The 12,614-nt window shown below is 32.4% G+C and overlaps 1 protein-coding gene and 2 non-coding genes across 5 annotated transcripts in view; 1 reads left to right on the top strand and 2 right to left on the bottom strand.

Moving 5' to 3' along the window:
- Positions 1–84: 84 nt before the first annotated feature.
- Positions 85–156, bottom strand: TRNAM-CAU (transfer RNA methionine (anticodon CAU)). Its single transcript has one exon. It is a non-coding gene; the product is annotated as a tRNA-Met (tRNA).
- Positions 157–352: 196 nt separating this feature from the next.
- On the bottom strand, positions 353–424 carry TRNAA-UGC (transfer RNA alanine (anticodon UGC)). Its single transcript has one exon. It is a non-coding gene; the product is annotated as a tRNA-Ala (tRNA).
- A 4,088-nt stretch (positions 425–4,512) lies between these two features.
- Positions 4,513–12,614, top strand: part of hrg (poly(A) polymerase hiiragi) — a 31,093-nt gene continuing 22,991 nt past the window's right edge. For all 3 annotated transcript variants that reach the window (XM_075309083.1, XM_075309082.1, XM_075309084.1), the window contains exon 1: positions 4,513–4,947. The gene's annotated coding sequence lies outside the window, so the exon portion shown is untranslated. The remainder of the gene's footprint in view (positions 4,948–12,614) is intronic.

Genomic DNA, 12,614 nt, shown 5'->3' on the forward strand with positions numbered 1-12,614 from the left:
AAAACAAACAAAAAAAAAAACAAACAAAAAACATAAAAAACAAAAAAAAACAAAAAAACTTCACAACATTTTTCACATGTTGATTAGCAGAGCAAGGTTTCGATCCTCGGACCTCTGGGTTATGGGCCCAGCACGCTTCCACTGCGCCACTCTGCTTCTTGTTATGTGGTTGGCAAAACTCAAACATAAGCAAAGGGGTGTACTTGTGTGTATGTGTGTTTGGGTGTGTGATTAGTAAGTATAATGGTTAATAAAAGAATGATGATTTAAGAGCAGAACGATTATTAAAAATATAAATTTAAAAATTAACAAAAGTAAGTTAAGATTTAAAAAAACTTAAAAAAAAATGTTTTGGAGATGCCGGGGATTGAACCCGGGGCCTTTCACATGCAAAGCGAACGCTCTACCACTGAGCTACATCCCCACAAGATAAGGACATTTTCGGTAAAATTAAAAATAAATAACAATAAAAAAATTTTAGCAAAACAAATTTTTAAGGTACATATTGAGATCCTTGTATAATGTTGAGATTATGAGAACAACGTTTTGAATGTCAAGTTTATGGGAACAATGTTTTGAACTTCAACTCCTTGCATTGGTTATTTAAATGCTGCATATATATGTCATACAGAAATTTTGTCTCATATACATATAAGCCAGTACTACTTTTATTTTTGTGATATCCTTTTATAAAAGAGGAAAATATTTGTAATTTTTTATTTAATTGTGAAATTATATTTGTTTCCTGAAGCCATCTATTGCCAAAATACAGACATTATAAGATAGGAATTGCCAACCTTTTACACATGAAATACAGCAAAGATGCGCACATAACAAGCGGCGGCGGTAATTTTACGTTATCTCTGTCAACATTTCAAAGTTCCATTTCATCCTCATCGCTACCACAGACTAGTAAGTTACACTGCAACAATCGCCAACTGTAATGGGGGAAGCGTATGAAAAGTATGATATGTACATGAAAGTATTTTGCCATCACTATTGTTACAAGAGCCATTTTATATTTTGTCAAACACCAAGCGCAAACCTGCCAGCATTTCAAAGTTCCATTTCATCCTCATCGCTACCACAGACTCGTAAGTGACACTGCAACAATCGCCAACTGTGATAGTATTTTGCCATCACTATTCGCATGAAAGTATTTTGCCATCACTGTTGTTACAAGAGCCATAGTTATTTCGCTTAAAATTGTGAAAGGTATATTGGTGAACAATTTTTGACTTTCCAAATGGAATAAAGTGATAGTTTTTCAAATATTTTTCCAGACACGCTGCCTCCATTGGGAATAAAAGCACTGACTGATAGACGCTACAACTTGCAACGTGTAACTCAACATCAATCTTTTATTAATGCATAAAAATATTTTAAATGTGATGTTATAGTCGTATAAATGTTATATTTATGAGAATTTATAAATGTGTAATAAAATTAAAACGTCTAAACAATCCTGTTTTACTTGACCACAATGATTCTTTTATAACTATCTTAAAATGCACTTTCTCTGATTGTTTGAAGGGGCTCTTATTGGCGTCCTTCTAAATGTATCCAGAAGGGCACCTAATAATTGCACTCATGCGATAATTTTTTGTAGTAACTTGGAGTGTGTAAAACTTCTCAATAGTGACGGCGCTTTTCCGAGGAGTTTTGGATATCGTATACGACTGTTTTCGACGTAGTGGGGATTCTCAGAAGTTCCTCCAAATTCAAAAAATGTTGGCAGGGGGGACACTTGCTCCTTTGATATTTTTCGAATCCAAAATCATAAATGCCTATTTATTATTGGGAGATAAAAATATCTTCCTTTGCTGATATGACTACACTGGTAGAAAAAAGGCGGTACGTGGCCATTACCGTTTGGTATTAATTGATTGGTTCACGTTACCTACTAATTTTGATACCACTTTTTATCAAATCATTTACATACGGTATTATTATGGTATTAACTAACACATACCCGTAGCATATGATATGTCGCCGTTGCTAAAAACTAAGCTGTCGCCTTAGTAGTTTAGTTTGTTCACATAAAGTAAACAAACGCGTTAATTGCAATATTTCTTGGAAAACATGATAACTGTGGATATAGCGAAGTATTCGTAAGTATAAAATGTTTTATGGCCAGTTTCTCATCCTCCGATTAATTTTAACCGGTGGATAGACCTCCTGTTAGTAAAATTTGTGTATGGGATCAGCTGTTTTATCGACACGATAAATAATAACAAGACGTTGAGAAACTGGCCCTTAGTATTATTAGGGCCAGTTTCTCAATGTCTTGTTATTATTTATCGTGTCGATAAAACAGCTGATCCCATACAAAAATTTTACTAACCGGAGGTCTATTCACCGGTTAAAATTAATCGGAGGATGAGAAACTGGCCATTAATGTTTACTAATTCGGAACCATTCTCTCATTAGATGCTTAAGAGACATACAAAAGCTTTCCAAATCTCACAACAGACAGCTTGAGGTATACAGAGCCTGTGATGGGACATAAAATTCAAAGAATAATTTTTCATGAAATAAGTGGTTATTTGGTATTTAGGTATTATTTGGTAGTACCACACTGTTTATACATCAATAACTTACCCCCATTTTCAGGAAGCTCCGTTAGTGCTACGTTAGCTAACGAACTTTTAAACCGTACTATGGACATGTCTGTCATCTTGTCTATATATTTCATATGCCAGTTAGGAACTTAACTGCTAAAAATTGATCAGTTAAAGTTAACCCGAAAGAAGATATTTCGATTTTACTTTCTGCTAACTGGGAGTTAAAGTCTAACGGAGATACATGAAAATGGCCGTTAATGGTATAAATATTAATACCGCTTAGGTAAACAAACGCGTTAATTGCAATATTTCTTGGAAAACATGATAACTGTGGATATAGCGAAGTATTCGTAAGTATAAAATGTTTTATGGCCAGTTTCTCATCCTCCGATTAATTTTAACCGGTGGATAGACCTCCTGTTAGTAAAATTTGTGTATGGGATCAGCTGTTTTATCGACACGATAAATAATAACAAGACGTTGAGAAACTGGCCCTTAGTATTATTAGGGCCAGTTTCTCAATGTCTTGTTATTATTTATCGTGTCGATAAAACAGCTGATCCCATACAAAAATTTTACTAACCGGAGGTCTATTCACCGGTTAAAATTAATCGGAGGATGTGAAACTGGCCATTAATGTTTACTAATTCGGAACCATTCTCTCATTAGATGCTTAAGAGACATACAAAAGCTTTCCAAATCTCACAACAGACAGCTTGAGGTATACAGAGCCTGTGATGGGACATAAAATTCAAAGAATAATTTTTCATGAAATAAGTGGTTATTTGGTATTTAGGTATTATTTGGTAGTACCACACTGTTTATACATCAATAACTTACCCCCATTTTCAGGAAGCTCCGTTAGTGCTACGTTAGCTAACGAACTTTTAAACCGTACTATGGACATGTCTGTCATCTTGTCTATATATTTCATATGCCAGTTAGGAACTTAACTGCTAAAAATTGATCAGTTAAAGTTAACCCGAAAGAAGATATTTCGATTTTACTTTCTGCTAACTGGGAGTTAAAGTCTAACGGAGATACATGAAAATGGCCGTTAATGGTATAAATATTAATACCGCTTAGGTATTATTTTTAATACCATTTTGGTATTTTCATAATACCGTATGGTACTTGCATGCTTTGTGTACAGCCTGTACCGTTCGGTATTGATATTGTACCATACGGGGTTGGCTAACTATCAATAACGTACGGTATTGATTTGAGCCCGTATGGTAATAATTTTTCTATGGGAGTAGAGAGGAATACAAAGAACGAGTTCAATGATGGCAAAGAGACGACGTCTAATTATCTTTCTTTGTTTATGTAACAGTAGTGATGGCAAAATACTATCACCTTTGGCGATTGTTGCAGTGTCACGAGTCGGTGGTAGCGATGAGGATGAAATAGACTTTGAAATGCTGGTAGGGCCATCTTTTTTTTTTTTAATTAAAAAAATTGAAGTTGCCGCGAATTTATGCTCTTATTGTTTGTCAGGAAACCAACAACAGCAACAGCAAAATATTTAATATAAGATAAATGGCATTCAAAAATTCTAAGTAGTCCCAGCCAGATTTTTTAAGATACATAGCATTGAAATGAATAGAATTCAGATTATGGGAACAATGTTTTGAATGTGGGCATTATGGGAACCACGTTTTGAATGTCATCCCAATCGATTGGGTATTTGACTTTTTTTATGCGGGTATGTATTCCGAATATAAAAGCTAGGATTACGTTTATTTACGTCGGTGCCTATTATTTGTTTGTAATCTTTTCAGTTGGTTGTGAAATTAAAGAAACGCCGCATCATATACTTGTTCTATGGAGCCATCTATTGTCAATATATAGATATCCTATAAGAAAAGAGTTGCCAATCTATTGAAATACAGGGTTGTTTATAGTGTCAATCTATCGAATGCGCTCCATGCCAGAGTTGTCATTTGGTCGCAATGAACGAGAGAAGTTTTATGTTAAAATTACGCGATTAATTATTTGGTTGGGCTTCGTTGGCATATAAATAAAATATATATCCCGTAAAATTTATTTTATAATTGTGAATTTTTATAAAAACCTTTGTTACCGCATATCGGGCAATAGAAATTAAGTGAAATTTCGTTGAATATATCCTGTATAAATCCAAGTGAAACTAGCCAAAAGGAAAAAAATCTCTCGACCAAAAGCGGAACAAGAAGAAGAAACAACAGTACCACAAGTAAAAGCAAGCAGAAAAAATTAATGCGTTGGATAGATTGCTTTGTAATGTTTTATTATATGGAGCCATCGATGAAAAGCGACAACAACAAACAAAGAAACAAAGCATTATTTTGATGTGTGTACATAGATATCATCCTATATATACTGCATATAGATAATTAAAGAGGTAAACACAAAATAAAAATTTAGCTTCCACACAACATTTCATACGGATATTGAATTTTTTTTATCGAGAAGAAACTGAATAATTTTTCGGTGGAAATTTTAGTGGTGTTTGTGTATGTTCTCGTGTAGATGAGTGCGAGTGAGTGTGTGTGTGTGTACCTGCCGAATATGTGGGGAATTATCTTATTTTTTGCTCTCTGTAAATGGTATTCGGCAATGTTTTGTAAAATACCGAAGAGCCATTGTTTGTGAATTAAAAAGCGTTGACCTTAATCTAGAAAGAAGAGATTGCAGATTGTTATTCGGGGTCAAATATGCGATATTGCGATTGGATACACAATTAAAATTATTATACTGCATTATTACAATATTAAGAAAGTAAATCGAAAAAGTAGTAGTTGTTGCAATTCTATTTGTTTTAATTCATGACTCTTTTTTAATATCGTTAGCAAGTTTTTAACCAAACGTTGGAACACAGATCATTCAAGAAGCATCTAGGAAATTGACAGTGGTTGAAATATGTCATATAAATTTCCTGTAATTTATCAAATCCGATCAATATTTGATAGCACCACATAAAAGGAGTCCCATGAAGGGCTATGATGATGAAAAACGGTGTTGCAAAATAGTAAGATCGGAATCGCGAACACATTGTGCAATATCTGTTGTGCTATCATACCATCGTAGACCAACACATCTACGTATAGAGGATCAACAATCAGCCTGTTTCTGTATGTCGAACGAACTCTATCGATCGACTGAAATGCATAGAAATAACTGATTTTTGGTTATAAATTCAGCTGTTTGTTTCCATTTCAGTCGATCGATGGAGCTCCTTCGACATACAGAAACAGGCTATAAATCTCAACGCCCATCTTTTTTCATTTGGCTCTTGTCGTTACATTTCTCTCGAGGAACCCTTTTCACAGGTTGGCTGATAAGTCCCCGGTCTAACAAAGAAATACACATTTTTTTTATCAAAATTCGTTTTTATTATTCAACATAGTTCCCTTCAAGAGCGATACAACGATTATAACGACCTTCCAATTTTTTATACCATTTTGGTAGTACTCCTTCGGTTTTGGCTCAAAATAGGCCTCAGATTCGACGATCACCTCTTCATTGCCGCCAAATTTTTTCCCTGCGAGCATCCTTTTGAGGTCTGAGAACAAGAAAAAGTCGCTCGAAGCCCAATTCATGAATTTTTGCCATCGTTCTCAATGACTTGTGGCACGGTGCGTTGTCTTGGTGGAACAACACTTTTTTCTTCTTCATATGGGTCCGTTTTGCCGCGATTTCGACCTTCAAACGCTCCAATAACGCCATATAATAGTCACTGTTGATGGTTTTTCCCTTCTCAAGATAATCGATAAAAATTATTCCATGCACATCCCAGAGGCCATTACTTTGCCAGCGGACTTTTAAGTCTTTCCCCGCTTCGGCGACGGTTCACCGGTAGCTGTCCACTCAGCCGACTGTCGATTGGACTCAGGAGTGTAGTGATGGAGCCATGTTTCATCCATTGTCACATATCGACGGAAAAACTCGGGTGCACAAACACCGCTCAGATTCATCAACACGTTGTTGTTTTTGGTCAAATGTGAGTTCGCGCGGCACCCATTTTGCACAGAGCTTCCGCATATCCAAATATTGATGAATGATATGACCAACACGTTCCTTTGATATCTTTAAGGCCTCTGCTATCTCGATCAACTTCATTTTACGGTCATTCAAAATCAATTTGTGGATTTTTTTGATGTTTTTGTCGATGTCTTTCGGGCGTCCACTGCGTTCACCGTCCTCCGTGCTCATTTCACCACGCTTGAATTTTGCATAACAATCAATTATTTTTGATTTCCCTCGGGCAGAGTCCGGAAACTCATTATCAAGCCAAGTTTTTGCTTCCACCGTATTTGTTCCCTTCAGAAAACAGTATTTTATCAAAACACGAAAATCCTTTTTTTTCCATTTTTTCACAATAACAAAAGTTGCTTCACAAAAGACGCTCTATCTCACAAACTAACTGACTTACAGACGTCAAATTTTGACACGAATTATTTGAAGGTTGGTACTACATAAAAATAATTTGCATTTAATACTAGCGACGCCATCTATGTGTCAGACCGGGGACTTATCAGCCAACCTGTTATATCAGATTGTGTCCATATCAAGAAACTCTGCGACAAGGATTGTATATGTTCAGAGTGATATCTGGTGGTCAGTCGGCTAGATTTAGCTAGGCAAACGAACAGGTGATGAGTGTCTTGTTGTCCTTGGTTACAGTAGCTGGCATGTGTCCAGCTACGTTGCTATAAATTGAGGAATTGAATCGGCTGCTTGATCTTAGTTAGGCCAAAACCCTGGTCTGCGGTGGTATGTTTCTCCTCCGGTGCTATCGGAGGTGGTCGAGCTCCTAGAATAAGATTAACCTTGTAGCTTCTCACCGCTTCAGCTACAGTGTCCTCATGGATCCTGTTCAGATCTGTCTGGTATGCTGCCTTATCTAGAGGCTCTGTTTTGTAAAGCTGGATCTCGCGCTCTAGCAGGTGAAGAGATCAACGCTAACATTCCTGGATGGTGGTTACCTATCCACAAGATGATTATTCGGATGGCTACTGCGATAGCAACCCAGGAGATATTGCCTTGACAACATGTAATTGTGTCTGCACACTGGGATGATCTTGGTCTCCACATAAAGGTGATCCAGGGGTGTGTTGCGTCACATTTCTTAGGGCAGCATTCTGACAGATCTGTATGTTATTCCACTGCGTGTTTGAGGTGTCCACACAGGTGCTGCATAGTTTACCACTAAACGGCCAATTGCCTTTATGGTAGGTTTCTTTGTCCGCAACCCAAGTGCTGGCGGCAAGGGACTTGAGGACCTTGATGAAAAATGGATATGTTTTATTTTTCAAATTTAAAAAAAAGTCAAAAGTTCGAAAAGCCTGCCATTCCAAATTAAAAAAAAAAAAAACGAAAGATCAAAAACAATATCCCGTAAAGCCAACTTTTCCAAATTTTAAAAAAGTTGAAAATGCGAAAAGTTTTCATTTCAAAAATTTAACGAAAACTTTACTTTTCTTCCAATTTACAAGAACATTTAAACCTCAAAAAGTCCACTTTCCCAATTTAAGAAAAATCTTGACCGCGAAATGTCGGCTTCTCACAATTTTCAAAAAAAAAATAGAAAGCTTGACAAGTAAATTTCCAAATTTTTAAAAAGTGGAAATATAAGTAAATTCGACTTTGGTAAATTTTGGTGACATAGTCAACAAAGTAATTAAATTTTTATATATTTTTTTCATATTTAAAAAGTCGGAAATAAATTAAAAAAAGTCGAAAATTATAGTAAAGTTTTATTTTCTAAATTTTAAAAAAGTCAAAAATCCGAAAAGTCTGTCATTTCAAATTTCAAGAAAGACTTTTACAAATTTTTATAAAAGTTGAAAACTCGAAATGTCGACTTTTCCAAATTTAAAAAAGGCGTCCGTCGAAAAGTTTACTTTCAAATTTCTGAAAAGATCGAACACTTGAAAATCGACTTCTCCTAATTTTAAACAAATCGAAAATTTGACTTTTCCATATTTAAAAAGAAAATTGAAAAGCTGAATTTTCTATTTTTTAAAAATTTCAATTTTCCAAATATGAAAAAGGCGGAAGCTCGAAAAGTCAAGTCGTAGAAAAATTTTAAAAAAGTCGAAAACTTGAAAATTTTTCTTTTCGAAATAAAACAAAAAACAAAGTTTTAAATTTTTTCCAAATTTTGAAAAAATCAAATACTCAAAAACATTTGAAGACTTTTGCAAATTAAAACAAAATCGAAATTATCGATAATCGATAAATTACAAAAAAAAAACGTAACTTCGAATAATCTCAATAAATCGTCTTTTTCAAATTTAAGAAAGGCGAAACTTCGATTTGTTTTAAAAAGATGGAAATTGGAAAAGCCAACGCAAAATTATAAAAATTCAAAAACTTAGAAAGTTTACTTTCCCAATTTTGAAATAGAAGAGCAATGAAGAAATCGATATTTTCAAATTTTAAAAAAGTTGAAATGTCAGAAAGTCGAATTTTCCAAAGTCGACTTTTCTAAATTTAAAAAAGGAGGAAGCTCGAAAAGTCAAAGCGAGAACAAATTAAAAAAAATCGAAAACTTGAAATGTTTACTTTTTCAAAATTTTAAAAATTTTTCAATTTAAAAAAAAAAATAACCTCGTAAATTTTAAAAAAGTTATCAAAGTGAAAATTTTTCTTTATAAATTTTAAAAAAGGTGAAAAAATCCACTTTTATTCCAATTCACAAAAATCGAAGCCTCAAGAAGTCGTCCTATCCAAATTTTGAAAAAATTGAAACCGCAAAAAGGCGGCTACTCCAATTTTTTTAGAAAAAAGAGGTAGCTTTAAATTAAATTTCCAAATTTTCAAAACGTGGAAATTTAAGAAAATTCGACTTCTGCAAATTTTCAAAAATCTTTTCCAAATTTTAAAAAAGTTATAAAAGTGAAAATTTTTCTTTATAAATTTTAAAAAAGGTGAAAAAATCCACTTTTATTCCAATTTACAAAAAATCGAAACCTCAAGAAGTCGTCTTACCCAAATTTTGAAAAAATTGAAACCGCGAAAAGTCGGCTACTCCAATTTTTTTAGAAAAAAGTAGGTAGCTTTAAATTAAATTTCCAAATTTTCAAAACGTGAAAATTGAAGAAAATTCGACTACTGCAAATTTACAAAAATCTGAAAAATTTTAATAATGTCAACAAATTTTCAAATGTTAGTCGATTTATATAGATTTTCAAAATTATGAAAAGTTTGGTCCATTTGGTAGATTAGAGAAAGTCAACTTGTCGCTGTAACCCACTATGTTGGGCTTGTAATTTTTTCTTCTAGTGTACCTGAATAGTGGGCAGCGATCAAACACCCACCGAATGGAGTGCATTTCGTACCGAATATTTGTACGGCCTTTTACTGCGATTGAACAAAAAAATATATCCCATTCGGTTGACTTCTAATATACACATTGGGCCATGCAAACGTTCTGCGAGTGTGTGTATATGTATGTATATCTGATGGCTGTCTGGATACTAAACAGATTAGGGGGTTGAAACAAGACGACGGGGTCGTCATTCGCCATATGCAGGTGTGTAGTAGAGGATTTTCATTCCTCGTTATTCCCTTCCTTCCTTATACGGACGCACGCACATCTAAATGTTATCTCTTTCTCGCTCTTCTTATTAAGTGCTCTTGCTCTCTTTACCTAAAAACAGGAAGTGTACATGAATGTTTATAGTTTCTCGTTGTGGTGTAGTCTAAATATGGATGATATAAATATTCTATAGCATCCTAAAATTAAATCTTGAAACGGATATTTTTCCTCCGTTTTGTGTATGATTGAGCAATTGGGGGATAATTCCAATTGTAAGTTGTGGGTGCTTTCAATTTTTGGGGGGATGTTTGGTGGTAGATGACAATTTTTGTTTTAGTACTAAAACAGTTGTAAATGTGTAACAAACTTTGTTGTGTTCCTCGATTTAAATTTGATTCTTATCGATAATTATTTTAAGGATTTCATATTCAGATTTTCTTTTTTGTGACGGTCATGGTAAGGCATTCTTATTAACCTATTTCATTTTGATTCCATTTTTGATATATTTTTCCTTTTGAATATATTTTTATATGTGTGATGGCGATTTTGTTGTGTGCTGAGTATGGCTATGTATGGCTGTATTTGAAGTCAACTTCTTTATGGAATATTAGAATTAAATTTTGAACAAAATTTCCTATAGAAATGAAATTTTGATAAAATTTCCTATAGAAATGAAATTTTGACAAAATTTCCTAAAGAAATATAATTTTGACAAAATTTCCTATAGAAATAAAATTTTTACAAAATTTCCTTTAGAAATGAAATTTTGACAAAATTTCCTATAGAAATGAAATTTTGACAAAATTTCCTAAAGAAATAAAATTTTGACAAAATTTCCTATAGAAATGAAATTTTAACAAAATTTCCTATAGAAATGAAATTTTGACAAAATTACCTATAGAAATGAAAGTTTGACATTTTCTATAGAAATGAAATTTTGACAAAATTTCCTATAGAATTAAAATTTTGACAAAATTTCCTATAGAAATGAAATTTTAACAAAATTTCCTATAGAAATGAAATTTTAACAAAATTTGACAACATTTTCTATACAAATGAAATTTTGGCAAAATTTCCTATAGGAATTAAATTTTGACAAAATTTCCTATAAAAATGAAATTTTGACAAAATTTTCTATAGAAATGAAATTTTGACAAAATTTCCTATAGAAATGAAATTTTGACAAAATTTCCAATAGAATTAAAATTTTGACAAAATTTCCTTTAGAAATGAAATTTTGACAAAATTTCCTATAGAAATAAAATTTTGACAAAATTTCCTATAGAAATAAAATTTTGAGAAAATTTCCTATAGAAATGAAGTTTTGACAAAATTTCCTTTAGAAATGAAATTTTGACAAAATTTCCTTTAGAAATGAAATTTTGACAAAATTTCCTTTAGAATGAAATTTTGATAAAATTTCCTATAGAAATAAAATTTTGACAAAATTTCCTATAGAAATGAAATTTTGACAAAATTTCCTTTAAAAATGAAATTTTGACAAAATTTCCTATAGAAATGAAATTTTGATAGAATCTCCTATAGAAATAAAATTTTGACAAAATTTCCTATAGAAATGAAATTTTGACAAAATTTCTTATAGAAATAAAATTTTACAAATGATTTTGTTGAAGTTCGGTAGTTTTTTTGTTAAAATTTTCCTCCAAAATTTGCTAGATTATTTTTGAATCGTGTGGCAACCCCCATTGAGTTGAAATTTTATGTCCTGCTTTAGAAACTGCACAATAATTTAAGGAACGGATAAAATGTGTATAGCGGCAACATCAAAACAGGATTCGATACTATCATAAAAATTTATTAATAAAAATGTTAGGCTCTAGTTTATGGCATATAAGATAAAATTTATGGCCATCAGGTTCTATAAAAAAATAATAAAAATAAATCAAACTTATTATATAAGCGGGTCATATAATACTATAAATATATTAGGTATGTTGTCTGTTGTTGCCGACACATCTGCTTTACAAAGAGAAGACCACCAATGACTATTTTTTATGGTGTACGGGGAAAACTGGGATTGATTTCATGACAATTTATTAACAAAGCGGACATTCTAAACAAGACTGTATGATACAAAAATGATATAGTCCGGGTATAACTTAAGTATCGAATTCTAAACCAATGCATTCTACTTTGAAGTACTGGTGGTTTGAATTTGTGCTCCTTTTTTCACTCTTTTTTCCTACAACTAGTTTTTTCAGAGCCATTATAGTGACTCTTTTTTGAACTGCTGTTTTTTTAATTTTGGCTCCAAAGTTTGCTCATTTTTATTTTCCCTAAAATATCAACCATACAAAAAAAATATATATTATTTGTCAAAATTTCTTTTTTCTTTTCTTTCTTTTTATTTCTTTAGAAAATATTTTATATCTATAGAACATTTTTGTCAAAATTTTATTTCTTTAGAAAATTTTGTCAAAATTTTATTTCTATAAAAAAATTTGTCAAAACTTTTTTCTATAGAAAATGTTGTCAAAATTTTATTTCTATAGAAAATTTTGTTA

Source organism: Haematobia irritans, chromosome 5 (assembly GCF_050003625.1).
Source record: "Haematobia irritans isolate KBUSLIRL chromosome 5, ASM5000362v1, whole genome shotgun sequence".
Taxonomy (NCBI): Eukaryota; Metazoa; Arthropoda; class Insecta; order Diptera; family Muscidae; genus Haematobia; species Haematobia irritans.